The following is a 13,712-nucleotide window of genomic DNA, read 5'->3' as shown; positions in this document are numbered from 1 at the left end:
GTATTAGTTAACACTACCTAGTGACTAAATAAGTCACTCTGTTTTATCACCAATGACTAAATGATGCAGTATCACTCTGGTTTTGGAGCATCAGGACCAAACGTCTCCCCCCTTATTCGACTAGGAAGGGAGTAAAAGATCCAGTCTCCATAAGTTCTTACTTCTATAGAAAACAATGTTATAAGCATGAGTGTGCAGTTGGTTCAGCGCTTGCCTGTGGTTGTCACAGTTATGTATAAAGACATAAAAACACATTCAAAACATCACACATATTATATCACAGGATTAGCATAGTTGATCTTTTTAGCCCAGATATTTTGTGCATCCTCGAGAGCCTCCCTTGGGCAGAAGATAGTCTAGCACTTATACCCAGGGTATTGTTCATTTTTACGCTTCTTCTTCGTCCTCATCAGAGTCACTTGAACTATCATCCAAAGTTTGCTCATTTAAGTTTAGTTTGTTTAGCCATCCGTCATAATATTCATCCAGGTTCCTTTCTGTAATCATTTGTTGATTCTTTGGGACTTTTATCATTTCCATTTGTTTAACAGTAGCGTTGACAATTAATGTTCTTAATATAGGTAATATACAGCAAAATAATATTCCTCCTACTAATATGGTGACTCCTAAAATCATTCCTAGTTTAGCAAACCATGCTCCCCATGCTCCAAATTTCAGATCAATCCAATCCCAAATTAGTTCGTCTCTTCCAGCATTTGCTGTAACTTCAGCTCTTAATTTTAATTTTAGTCTTAACTTCACTAAAAGCTCCCCCAGGGGCAGTATTATTTGGTATAAAAGTACAACATTGATCTCCAAACATAACACAAACTCCTCCCTTGTCTGCCAAGAGCCAATTAAGAGCTTGTCTGTTTTGCCATGTCATTCTACTTGTTGCGTGCACTTGGTCTCCTAATAAGGTTAATGCATCATCAGTATAATTAATGAATCTTTGTTGATTATAATAAATGTAATTAATCCACTCTGTATTTTTGTTTGGTGTGATCCAAACAAATATTGACTCAAAACCTGCTTTTATTTCATCTCTTGCCTTGAATTTATTGGGAATTCCTCTCAGTTGTCCAATTGAGTCTGAATATACATTGGGGTCTGGCTCATAACCTCTTCTAATTCTATTATCCTCCTTGTTTGTGCTTTGTTCTGTTCCCCATTGTGCTATGTTAATTTCTTGGAGTAATCGTACTCTTACGCATGTACCTTTCCATCCAACTGGTTCCATCCAAGAAGGCAATAATATCTCACTTCCACAGATCCAATAGAAATCTGCTATTATTATTGATTGGTCTTCATAAATTTCTATAGAAGATAAAGCAATAGTTTGATTTTCACAATTTTCAGGTGCTATTTTACTTCCTTTATTTGTTCCAAGTGCTAAAAGTTCTGGAGCCCTAGAAGGAAGTCCTGATTTCCAAGATTTTTTCTTATCTACAGTATATACCAAATAATAGCACATTTCCCTTTAAACTTGCCCACTTGTGTTCCTTTTGGTTTATGGAAACACTCATACTCCTTTTTATAATCTATGCTATACCATTTCGGAATCTCTATTTTCTGTTTTTCAATTTTTATATTTTGGCTGACATCTGAATACTGACACCATGATCCCCAGAGTGGTCTATAAAAATAATCTGTTAATTTAGGATTTCCCAAAAATCCTAGACATTCAGCAATACAATATGGTCTGGTAAAATCTGTTAAATGACAAAAGTTTCTCCCAAATTCGGCACATTTTTGGTAGTCATATGAATTTGGTATGGCTATCACTTTGTTTAACGGAGATTTGGAGCACAGCAAGCAATTTTCTTTTCCTGTTCCTCTACCCGTAAAGGCTGCCCATCTGTACCACTCATTATTTTGGGCTGTTTCCCATAATGCATCATTTTGACTAATGTCTTCATCACCTTGAATATCATAATCTGTATTTCTACGATATTTGATTATCACTGGTTCTGTTGCGTTGATATTGTTAGAACTGTTGTTCAAAGGTTGAAAAGTCAATTGAAGGGAAGTCATGTTGCTTTCTATTGGTTGAGTTTGGATTTGAAGCATTAGGTTCATTAGGCAAAGGATGGTCTTCAGACTTATTCTCTTTCCTTTTCGTCTGACAGGAGGAAGGGAGCTCCTTGTGGATCTTTCTTTGTGCTCTCGTCAGTTTGCACTTCATCTTGTGTCTCTGGTTTCTCCTTGTTACTTTCTTCTGCATTTTCTGCTTGTCTGTTTTCTTTCCTTCCCGTTTTTTCCATGGGAACTCTCGTACAGTGGTTAAGATGATACCAGGTTGTGCTTCCCTCCACTTGGACTGCTGTTGGAGTAGCTCTCACCACTTTGTAGGGTCCCTCTCTCCTGGGCTCATTCCATTTTCGCCGGAATACCCTCAGATAGACTTGGTCACCTGGAACAACTGGACATGCAGTCTTTGTTTCCTCTCTTGGCTGTTTTCTTTTTTCCTGTAAATAGATAGCTTTATGTATGGCAGTTTATTTCTTTATATACAAGCGAAGTTCCATTTGTAATTGCTCTAGAGGAGGTCCTATGTAAGGACCTCTACAATATGGCACAGGCATGGGTCGACCCGTAAGCATTTCATGCGGTGTTAAGTGCGTGTTCCTGTTAGTTTGCATGCGATAGCTCATTAGTGCAAGAGGTAATGCATCAATCCAATTAAGTTTAGTACTTTCACGTATTTTGTTAATTTTGGCCTTGATAGTTCCGTTAAGCCTTTCGACGCACCCTTGTGCCTGAGAATGGTAAATGCACCCTAGTCTCTGTTTTATTCTTAATTGTTGCAATACTTGTTTTACAGTTTTTTGTATGAATGCCGACCCATTATCTGAACTTATTTCCGATGGTATTCCAAATCTCAGAATTACTTCTCTTGTTAGAAATTTAATTACTGTTCCTGCTCCCAGATCTCCTGATGGTACTGCCTCCACCCACCTGCTAAATCTGTCTATGATCACAAGCATGTATCTCTTTCCTTGTACTCGTTTTATCATATCCACATAGTCCATTATCAAATGCTTAAAGGGCCCTTCTGGTACTGGTATATGGCCTATTGGTGTCGCTATCCCTTTCCTCACATTGTATTTCGCACAAACTTCACATGTGGACAAAAATTCATCCACCATTGCATACAAATAAGGAGACCAATATCCTTGCTTTTTAATTTTCCTTATCACTTCCCCCGTTGCGCAATGGTCGAAACCATGCGCATCTGCAATAAGAATATTCAAAAGTGATGTAGGTGCCACCATGTTTCCTTCATGTGTACGCCAGATCTCTTGTGAGTCTTTTTTAGCTCCCCTTTGGTGCCACATTGATTGTTCATAAGGGCCTGCTTGTTGTTGAATTCGAATTATATCCTCTAATTGCGGTTGAGGTTCGATAAGTATCACAGGTGCTAATACTGCTATTTGACACCCTGAAGTTTTTTTAGCTTCTATGTCAGCTGCATTGTTTCCCTTTATGACATAATCTTTTCCTTTCTTATGTGCCTGACATTTGATTATTGCTAGCCTTTTTGGAAGCCTCATAGCAGAGATTAATTGCCCTATTTGTTCACTATGTTGGATGGTAGTCCCATCACTTTTTTTAAAACCTCTTTGTTTCCACACTGCTCTGAATAGATGACATACACCATGCGCATATGCTGAATCTGTAAAAATGTTGGCAGTTTGTCCTTTCGCTAACTGACATGCAGCTGTAAGAGCTTTTAATTCTGCTAATTGAGCAGAGCAAGGCTGCACACAATGTTGTGATACTACAGGTACAAATTCTTCCTTGTCCTTCTTTACTACTGAATATCCTGTATGATTTCCTTCATGGTCTCTAAAGCTAGAACCATCTACAAAATAAGTGACTTCTGCTTCAGGGATGGGTGTTGATTCAAGATCTGGTCGTAATCTGGTAAATGCCAATGACTCATTAACACAATCATGTGGTTCTCCTTCAAATGCCAAAGGAATTAATTCAGCTGGATTAACTGTCTGGCATCGTTTAATTGTAACATCTGGATATGTGAGTAGTGAGGAATAGGCCAAAATTCGAGCTTGTGTCAGAACAAATTTCCCTTGTTCTATTAATTCCACAATTTTGTAATGAGTATGTATAGTTACTGGGTACCCCATAGTTATTGTGGATGCTTTTTCATAAGCATAATATACTGCTGCTAGGCCTTGTTGGTAACATGGTGGGTATCCCTGAGCTACATTATCTAACTTTGTGCTGTAATAAGCTATAGGTTGTTTTTTCCTCCCACTACAAGTCTCTTGCATCAGTACAGCTGATGCATATCCCTCAGTTCTATTTGCCAAATACAGATGAAACATTTTATAGTATTCTGCCATTCCCAGGGCAGGGGCCTGTTGTAGTTCTTTTTTTATTGTTTCAAATGCTAGTAATGCATCTGTGTTGTAATCCTGCTTGTTTCATAATTTCTCTCAACGGCGCTGTCTTTTGACAAATACCTACTTTCTTCTGCAAGTGGCACACTAAAGTAGGCTGAACAGAGATCAATTACTGTAAAGAATTTGGCATCAGGAGGGACATTCGTCAGCAACGTGTGCGGGTTTGGTACTTCAGCTGGCATATCTTCTATTATTTCATTGATTGTTCTTAAGTCATTTACAAGTCGCCATCTGTCTTTGTCTGCTTTAATTATGGGCATAATTGGAGTGTTACAGTAACTAGTTGTTTCTATTAATACTCCTGCCTTTACTAAACCTTCAATTGTGTTTTTTATCCCTGCTTCAGCATCCGGACGCAAAGGGTATTGTGCTCTTCTGCAGAAGACGTGCAGACGTGCATCTGGCTTAAGTTGTACTCTCACTGGATTTGCTGATTTTATTAATCCTATATCTGTGTCATGTTGAGACCATAGTTCAGTTGGTACCTGACGCTGCATTTCCTTAAATAACTAATTTTTGTTTATCACTTCTACTGTTGTAGTCATTTGTGTCATTTTCTTTTGACCAATAACTACTTCCTGAGGAATTCCCAGCAAACTGGTTGCACACCAAATTTTTATATAATTTTTATCAGCTGAATGAAAAATCAATGGATTTTCTGTTGGTTCCCACTTGCTTTGTTCTGCCTTTTTCATCATCGGTCCTAAATCTTTTGCTTCCCAATCTTTTATTCATATATCATTGTGCAATGAAATTCTGATTTTGGTAGCTGTGCTTCAGGAATCTGTGCTACAATAAACTTACCCCACTTATTGACTGTCTGTCTCACTTCTTGTTCTATTTGTCCTATCCAATAGACATTAGCTTTTGGCTTTGCAACTACCATTTGTGTTTCTGTTCCTATTGCATCGATATATATTCCTTCTGGAGAACACCAAATTTGTAGCCCTAATTTACATAAGGCATCTCTTCCTAACAAATTGATAGGAGTTTGATTTGATACCAGAATGGGCATTGTTATACTTTGATTTCTTGTTTGTAGACACACTGGATCTGTCATTGGAATTAATTGCATTTTTCCCGAGAATCCTATTGTCTTTGCAAATTTTCCAGACAAGGGGAGATGTGAGGCATATTTCAAATTTAAACAGGTATAGACAGCACCTGTGTCTAACATCATGGGTGTGGTTTTTCCCTCTATGTTAATTTGCATAATAGGCTCTTGATCAGCTTTCGTTGTTAAAATTGGAAGCTGATTCTCCCCATTAGGATTCTCTGGGCACCCCTAATAGCCTGGATTGGGACCTCCCCAAGGGTTAACTGGGCCCTGTGAAGTACCTCGGTTAGGCTGTTGCCAGCTCTCTCCCGAGGGTATTGTTGCCATGGATACGTGGGACAGTCAATTTTATTATGTCCGGGCTGTCCACATGCCCAGCACACACCTGGAGGGCCAGCAAAAGGTTTGCCTCTTCCTCTCTGGCCTCTCTGTGTTGGTTTTTGTTTTTGTCTCCTTCCCATGGGTCCTGGCTTTTGAGCATAAACATTTATTATAGGTACAGGGATCGAGTGTGCGTTTGGAGGGACTGCTGTAGTGGGCTTGACATAATATTTGGTTGCGGAGCATTTACTGGAGACATCATTGTCATTTGTTCTGCTTCTTTCTTTATTGAAGCTTGAATCTTTTTCTTGTTTTTGTTTGTCAGTTCTTCAAGCTGTAAATTAGTTAGTTTTCGCTGTAGCTCTTTCTCTTGGCTCTTGAGCTTTTGCTAATTTTTTCTGTGTTGTTCCACAGCATGAGACACATGGTCACAAAACTCTTTGTGTGTCTTAGAGTTTAAACCGACCACATCTTCCAGCCTGCTTTTTATGGCTGGCGGCATAGCATCAATCACAGCCTGCCTAAACAATGTTGCCATTAATGGGTCTCCTTCTGGATTCCCTTCAGTCTCTTGTTTCCACCTTTTCAGCTGCCTCTGGACATATGTGGTTGAATTTTCTGTGTCACCCAGATCTTGTCCTTTTAATGATTTAAGGTCCAGTCTGATTGGGTATTCAGTACGCAGTGCCTGCCACACTGCTGGACGGAATGCATCAAAAACAATTCCATCCATATTATGAGAGTTCACTGCTCTGTCCAGAGTAGTTGTTTGAAGAATTTAATCCATTTTTGCCCCTCCTACTATTTTAGCCAGCAACGCTTTAACGTCCCCCACAGCCAAAAGCTTGCCCATAGTTTCTTCCTCAAATATTCTCATCCATTTGCCGGCACCCTCATTAATATCGGGGAGACGAGTGACCAACCCTTCGAGGTCCTGTGAGGCCCAGGGAACATGCTGTCCCTGCGCTCCCCTGATTAAAATTGGGAGTTGCGCTACCAGTGGTCTGAGTTTTCCTTTTTTTCGGCCCTGTTCCCTTTTTCCGCTATCAAATAACTCCCTTCCTTCATTCTCATCCTATGGACTGTCAAACAACTTACTTCTCACTCTTTCTAAACTATTTACCTCTTGTATTTTTTTCCCTGATTCTTTCATTTTCTCCTCTATTTCTTCTAACATTTCCCCAAATCTTGGTTTGTTTTCATCATTTCTAAAGCTGTACGTGCCTATCTATAACAATCCATTTGTAAATATCCTTCACTTTCTTTTCTCTCTTGCCTTCTTGTTTTCACAGCTGGTTCCTTATTTTCTTCCAACTCTACTGGCCCATTCATTTCCAGTTCTCCAGTTACTTCTACTGTTCCCTTGAGAATTGGATACTCTCCGTCTGTGGGCAAATAGGGGGGTGGCTCAGAAAACAAATTTTCTCCCTTTCTCTTTGTCTCTTTCTCAACCTCTCTCAGTTTCTTCCGGGCTTGTTTTATACCTTTTAATATGTCCTCCCCTTCTTTTTTGAACATGGTTATCACTTCTTTCTCTTTTTCCCTTTTTGCTTCTCTTTTTCTCGTTTTTTACTGATACTTTTAGTTTTATGGTTTTTATCAGAGTTTCCATTTCATCACATAATGTTACCTCAAATGTTCCCCCTTGTGGCCATTGTGTTGCCAAATTTTTGGTTCTTTTCTGCCATTTGTTTGATATTTTGTTTATTAACTCTTTACACAGTGGATATTTTAATCCTAATATTTCCACTGGAGTGGCTGCCATACTTTTTCATATATTATTACAATTCAACTTTAATTTAACTATTTTAATCAATTTCTCTAAAATTTTCTAATTTTTTATTCTGTCTGATGCATTTACTGTTTATATGAATTGATCTTCTCAACTTTATTTTTCAATCACCCAGTATGCAAACATTTCTAATAATAATTCTTTATTTATAGTTCATTATTATTTTTTTCTGCACTTATATTATATATATACTTATTAATTTGCTTCTTTGATCTCACTTCTACGGCACTGATCTCTTAAATATTTTCTCCTTCTCTTTCCCACAGACACCAGGCATGCAAAAGTCTATACAAGATCTTGATTCGGTTTTCAGGCCCAATCCACAATAAACACAGACCATTACACGTAATGTATTTCTGCCTACACCATCCAGTTTCAATTTAGGTTCCCTAGCAAGGCCTTCCTAATAGTAAACCAAATCTGTGCATGCATTTATTTCTTCTGAAATAAAAAACCCTTTTATAATATTTTATTTTAGTTATTTATTTATTTTTTAATGTAGGCATGTTTTTACACACAGGCATATAGGATTATAATGGAAGTACAACTAGATATATTAATGGCTAGAATTTTTTTCATGGAATAGACTGATTTAGATGTCAATTACTGACCAGGGGTGCGTTTCCCAAAGCAAACTACGGTCGCAAGTTCTGTCGTTACCAATTGAGCTCAATGGGACTTACGACCATAGTTCACTAACAATGCTTTCGGGAAATGCACCCCAGGTTACTTTCAGAATTTACTATTTGTGTAATGTTTTTTCACATTATTTCTTTAGTAAGTGACCTTGCACAATCTCCAGAGGACTTTAATGGAGAGGTTGATATGGAGCATTTTTGGGAAGCACTTTCAATGGAAAGAATCAGTCGAGGATTTGTAACAAGTAATGCAAGCCAAGATTAATTTGTCAACATGTAACACCTTTTTCAATGACTGAAGAATTGTGACAAATTGATTGATTTACAGGCCATTATTTTACCTGAAAACATGCAGATCCTCACATTTTATTTTATTTGACAGGTTCAAGTGGTTAGGAAATGATGCAGGGAGTGTGGGTTGGATTCCTCTGGATTGCGAAATGACCTCCTCCTGAGACTGTCCAATGAGTTGAAGTCAAGGCACATGTATGACAAGGTGTTTCAAAAGATTTGGGCTGCGTCAGGTAAGCAAAATTTCACAGTGTACTGTGTGTGTAAGATACTATTATTGTTAAGGTTTTTCACCAGGTGGAATAACTTCAAGTGGTGTTACTCTTTGAATATCTGAAAAGTGATTTCACATACACATATCAGTGAGGATGAAAAACTTTTTAGTTGGATAAACAAAGGTTGTCTTTTTACAATCTGTTCATTTCTGCCTCTTTCCATTTCAGGCAGTTGGGCTGTGATTATGTGGCATTGTATACAGTATAAAGTGCAACATTAGAGCTGAAAGCCCACGTGACTTCACAGACATGCTCCTTGGAAATACATGCCAAATATTGTAATAAATGACTTCGCACGTGGATTAGAGAGACACATGAATCTGAGAGAACTGACCAAAGGTTGCCCTTCAAACCATTTGAAGGACAGTTAAAGAGCCCAACTCTAGAAAACATAGCACTAGCCAAAGATGGGAAACGTCTTGGGTTACTTATGTAACCATGGTTCCCTGAGTAGGGAACGAGACACTGCGTCCTCTAGGGGTCGCTATGGGGAACGCCTCGTCGTGACCCGTGTCTGAAGCATGCATTGAAAAAACACCAACAAGACGTTGGCCGGCGACAGCCATGACGTCACTACCGGTGCGACTATAGTATAAGTAGGCGCCGGGAGAACACATCATTCATTTCTTCGTCTGAAACTTGCGTCTGCAGCATGTCAAGAAACCTAGAGGACGCAGTGTCTCGTTCCCTACTCAGGGAACCATGGTTACATAAGTAACCTGAGACGTTCCCTTTCATGGGAACTTCGAACTGCGTCCTCTAGGGGTCGCTATGGGGAATGGTATACCCATGCCGCCATGCTGAGGGGAGTGCATGCCAGAAACCATGGTGAGCACTAAGTACCAACTCTAACATATTGCCATGGGAGTTGCCCCTGGGACATTAGACGGCTGTCAGTGACATTATTCGCTACGGCCAAAGGCCTAGGCTACATACCCCAAAAATTTTTAAAAAGTTAGGGCCAGAACTCCTGGGCCTGGGGTAGAGCTCAAGGCTTGGAATCAGGAATGGATTCCTTTAAGGGAATACGACCAAGAGCCTAGAATCATACTAGTCTTGGCCTGTCACACAGGGGCTACCGTACGCTCTGTATATGCTGAAGGAACTGTCTCAACAGACCCCTAGTAGCAACACCCTGTTAAAGTAGGTATCCAGAGGATACATATGCTGTGTCCCAATTCATAGGCTACGTCCTTCGAAGTGTGCATTTGAAGGCCGATTGTGTCTTGGCGGCACGACGAAGACCGTCCCAATTCATGATGCATCCTCCAAAGGCTGCATTTGAAGGCCGAATGCGTCACCGAAGGCTGCCGCAATTCTAACGCGACTTCAAATGCGTCCTCCGTTTCTCAGGCAAATGAAGGATAGATGAGCTGGATCCTTTGCAGCCTACCCTATCCCAGAATTCATAGCGTGCCGGTGACGACGGGACTTTTATTCAAACAAAATAGCAAGTGATGGTTCTGTGGCTGCCAACGAATACACTTATAAATTTAAGTATTGTGTTTTAATTTGCTCAAATAGCTAGCAAAACAAATGTTAAAAGTCAGGGGTCTTAAAAAATGTGAACAGATTAATTTGTTGGGTGGTCTGAGGCAAAATAACTTGTATTTATTAAATTAGAGGGCTGAATTTGATAATTCCTTTACTTGGGACAAAAACTCTGCCATTGTGGCTCGGAGGTAAGGCATTACCCATCTGTAATATTTCCACTAGGACCTCTTGTGTTCACAACAATTAGCCCTCACCCATATATAAAGCCCACAACAATAAAACAAGTAGGCCTATAAGGCTACTTAAGTAGACAAGTCTTTAACTTTTATTTTTATTATTTATTTATTTATTTTGTAGCAAGCTATGTCCACAAATGTTTTAGGCAAACTTGATGAACCAGAAATATGATTTTTGAAGTATTTTGTATGCACGTCCTGCTGTCATATTTTCTAACCTTAAGATTGCAGCCCTGTCTTCATTTTATTTTTTCTCTTCTCTTAGGACAGTTTTGGAGAAAATGGTGCTTCTGGGAAACTTAAAAATGAAATGAATTAAGTTGTTTATTGCTTTTGTAATTTAAGTTATTTGTAAATGAAGCAAAGTAATTTGTGTATTGTTTTAGTTGAAACTTGTAAATAAAAGATAAGTAGTTCTGGAAATTGTTAATTTTTGCAAAGTAAGTTATAATTTGCAAATGACAGAAAATCTTCTATACTTTTTTTTTTTTTTTTTTTGCCTCTGAATAACATCAGAACAACATCATCAAAATTTAACAATACATATAAATGCTTTTTTTTCTTCTTTGTCCCATCTTTTTTATGTACGCTTTCATTCAGCTGAGCAGTGAGACCCTGGTGGAGCTGCTGGACCTGGACGGGCTGCCATAGAAAGCCTGGTGTGGCATTATCTGGGATAGTCTCCAGAGTGTTTGAGTGCATATTTCCACTGTCCAGCAGTGAGGTTCATGTTTATCCTGCAGTACAGGGGTCTGGTCTGATTTAAGGAAAAGAGGAAAGCACTAATTGTGTAGAGCTATGAAAAAGTAATTGGTGGAAGAAATAGGAGTTACTTTAGTAAAATACTTTCAGTAACTACTATTAGCACATTGAGGGAAAAATGCATGCATTTAAAACCTTAAGTAAAAGTATTATCCTTCATACTGTAATGTACTTAGGCTACTTTTACTCTTCATACCTTATGTATTCTGCAGAAACAACTATATATGATGGTCTTGCATTAGTATTACTGCTTCACTACAGTGTACTGTATGTTGCATGTTACTTCTGAATATGTTCAAGGTTGTTACATTTTAAAATACTTTATATAGGCCTACTGTTGGGCAGTTTAATGTACAACAGTGCATGATATTGTAAAGGACCATGTTTTTGTATTGTAGCTGTCCTATGAGAAAAAATATCATTTTGTATGTGAATACTTATGGAATGTATTTCGTTACACTCCACCACTTTGTTATTTTGGAGATGAAACGAATAAAGTTTATAGCTAAGTTGCTACAACTGCGAATCATATCAAGGCTGCTTCCGAAGCACTCGGACCGTCAAGCCTACGGAGGACTCATCTTGTTGCCTAGCAACTTTGTCAGCTGCAGTAGACGAGCGGCAGTAACGTTTGTAAGTTAACTTTTTATATTCAGCTGCATAAAACTAAACAGGGTTGAAAACCTGTTTAAATATGTTCACCATGGTCCATTTATGTACATAATAATCAATAATAGAATAAACAACATAAAATCCCATTTTGGTAAGCTATAAGTCGACATTTAATCGCTTTATATTTTGTATTTTTTCACGTCATTACAATATTAAAGTAAGTCTTACATTGAAAGTGTAATTCGGTAATTAAAAGTCAAGAACTAACAATTCAGGCTCCAGTTATTTTCTACCTGAAGGCTAGATTCTGAGCGTCCTCCGAAGGATGCGGTCTTTGAATTGGGACACAGCTAACGACTTTCCGTCATCAGCGCCGTTAAATGCCGTTACATCACTGTGACGTCATTGCCATTCCGCTCAGTTTGAGAGACGCTCTTTCGTTTCAGAGTTATTTGTCATGTTAACGTTACTTAAAAAGAGACCACTTATTTTTAATATCTTCATTATTCATATTTGTACAGAAAGAAGTGCGTTAATTGTCACAGGTTTGACTGCGAGCGCGTGAGCTCCCTCTCTCTCTCATGGCGCCTGCACCTAGAGGGAGAGACAAGTGTTTTCCCATTTGAACATTAAAATACACAAGGCAATTAGCACTGAAAGAAGCAGCAATATGTATTAAGCAGATCGTTTTGTGTTAAAATCGATCACTTTTAAACACCGTTACTTTGTGGCAAGGAATAAAGGAAACTTTTTTGTTTGTTTGTCACAGCATTGTTTAATGAGTCCACGACGAAAGGTAATTTGTCACGATTTGGTACATATATGTTTCACTTATGTTGGGGGTATTTAAAGCCCGAATTATTGTTTAGAACAAACTATTATATATTTTTTTTAAATATATTAATATGGCAAAAATAGTATAGCAAAAGTAGACTTGTGTGCATGGCAAAATAGCCCAATAATAGTGTATAATATCTCTAATTGGCTGAAAGCCCTTAGCAACACTCAAATTAATCTCTGATTGGTTTGCGCAGGAGATACTGATTTGAAGATTAACCTGTTGAACGTTTGATTTCAAATCGTCTGTAAACACCGCGATTTTATGTTTTATCATAGCTGTACACTCACAATCAGCGGTAAGTTTATAATCTACTGATCGTATATTATATCGATAAATACATTTCTATAATATATATATATTTCTTTAAGCGTCATCAATTGTCAAAGTGCATATGTTTGGTACTAGTGTTGTTTTTGGCGGCCTGTTTTAATTTTAGTTTTAGTCTAGTCTTTGTGTGAAGCTGTCATTTTAGTTTTTATTAGTTTTAGTCACGTTCATACTCTTTTTAGTCTAGTCAAGTTTTAGTCGACTAAAAGTCTGAGCATTTTAGTCTAGTTTTAGTCGACGAAAACTGATGACATTTAGTCTAGTTTTAGTCAATAAAAATTTTATTTTAGTCTCTTTTTAGAAATGCAATTCTATTTAACCCAGTCAATATAATATAAGTACCTAGTAGTATAGACGCAACCAAAATTTTATTTTTAGCCAAACCCATTTCAAACAAGGTTATCTTATTATATTATTGTTACCGTATAAACTCAAGAATACATCCATTCCAGACACGGAAGACACTGATTTGAATTTACAACATTTATTTTACCAACCAAACATGTTAGAAGTACACACACATAAATTTAAATAAAGACGAACCCCGGCTGGCTGGCCATCAGTCCCTTTCTCTGTGTCAGACTTAACTTTGTTTGGTTTTTGTCTGCTAAATCAGTGTTTCCCAACCTTTCTTTAGTC

This window comes from Sinocyclocheilus grahami, unplaced genomic scaffold (genome assembly GCF_001515645.1).
Source record: "Sinocyclocheilus grahami isolate Dianchi unplaced genomic scaffold, SAMN03320097.WGS_v1.1 scaffold414.1, whole genome shotgun sequence".
Lineage (NCBI taxonomy): Eukaryota > Metazoa > Chordata > Actinopteri > Cypriniformes > Cyprinidae > Sinocyclocheilus > Sinocyclocheilus grahami.
This window is presented reverse-complemented; position numbering follows the sequence as displayed.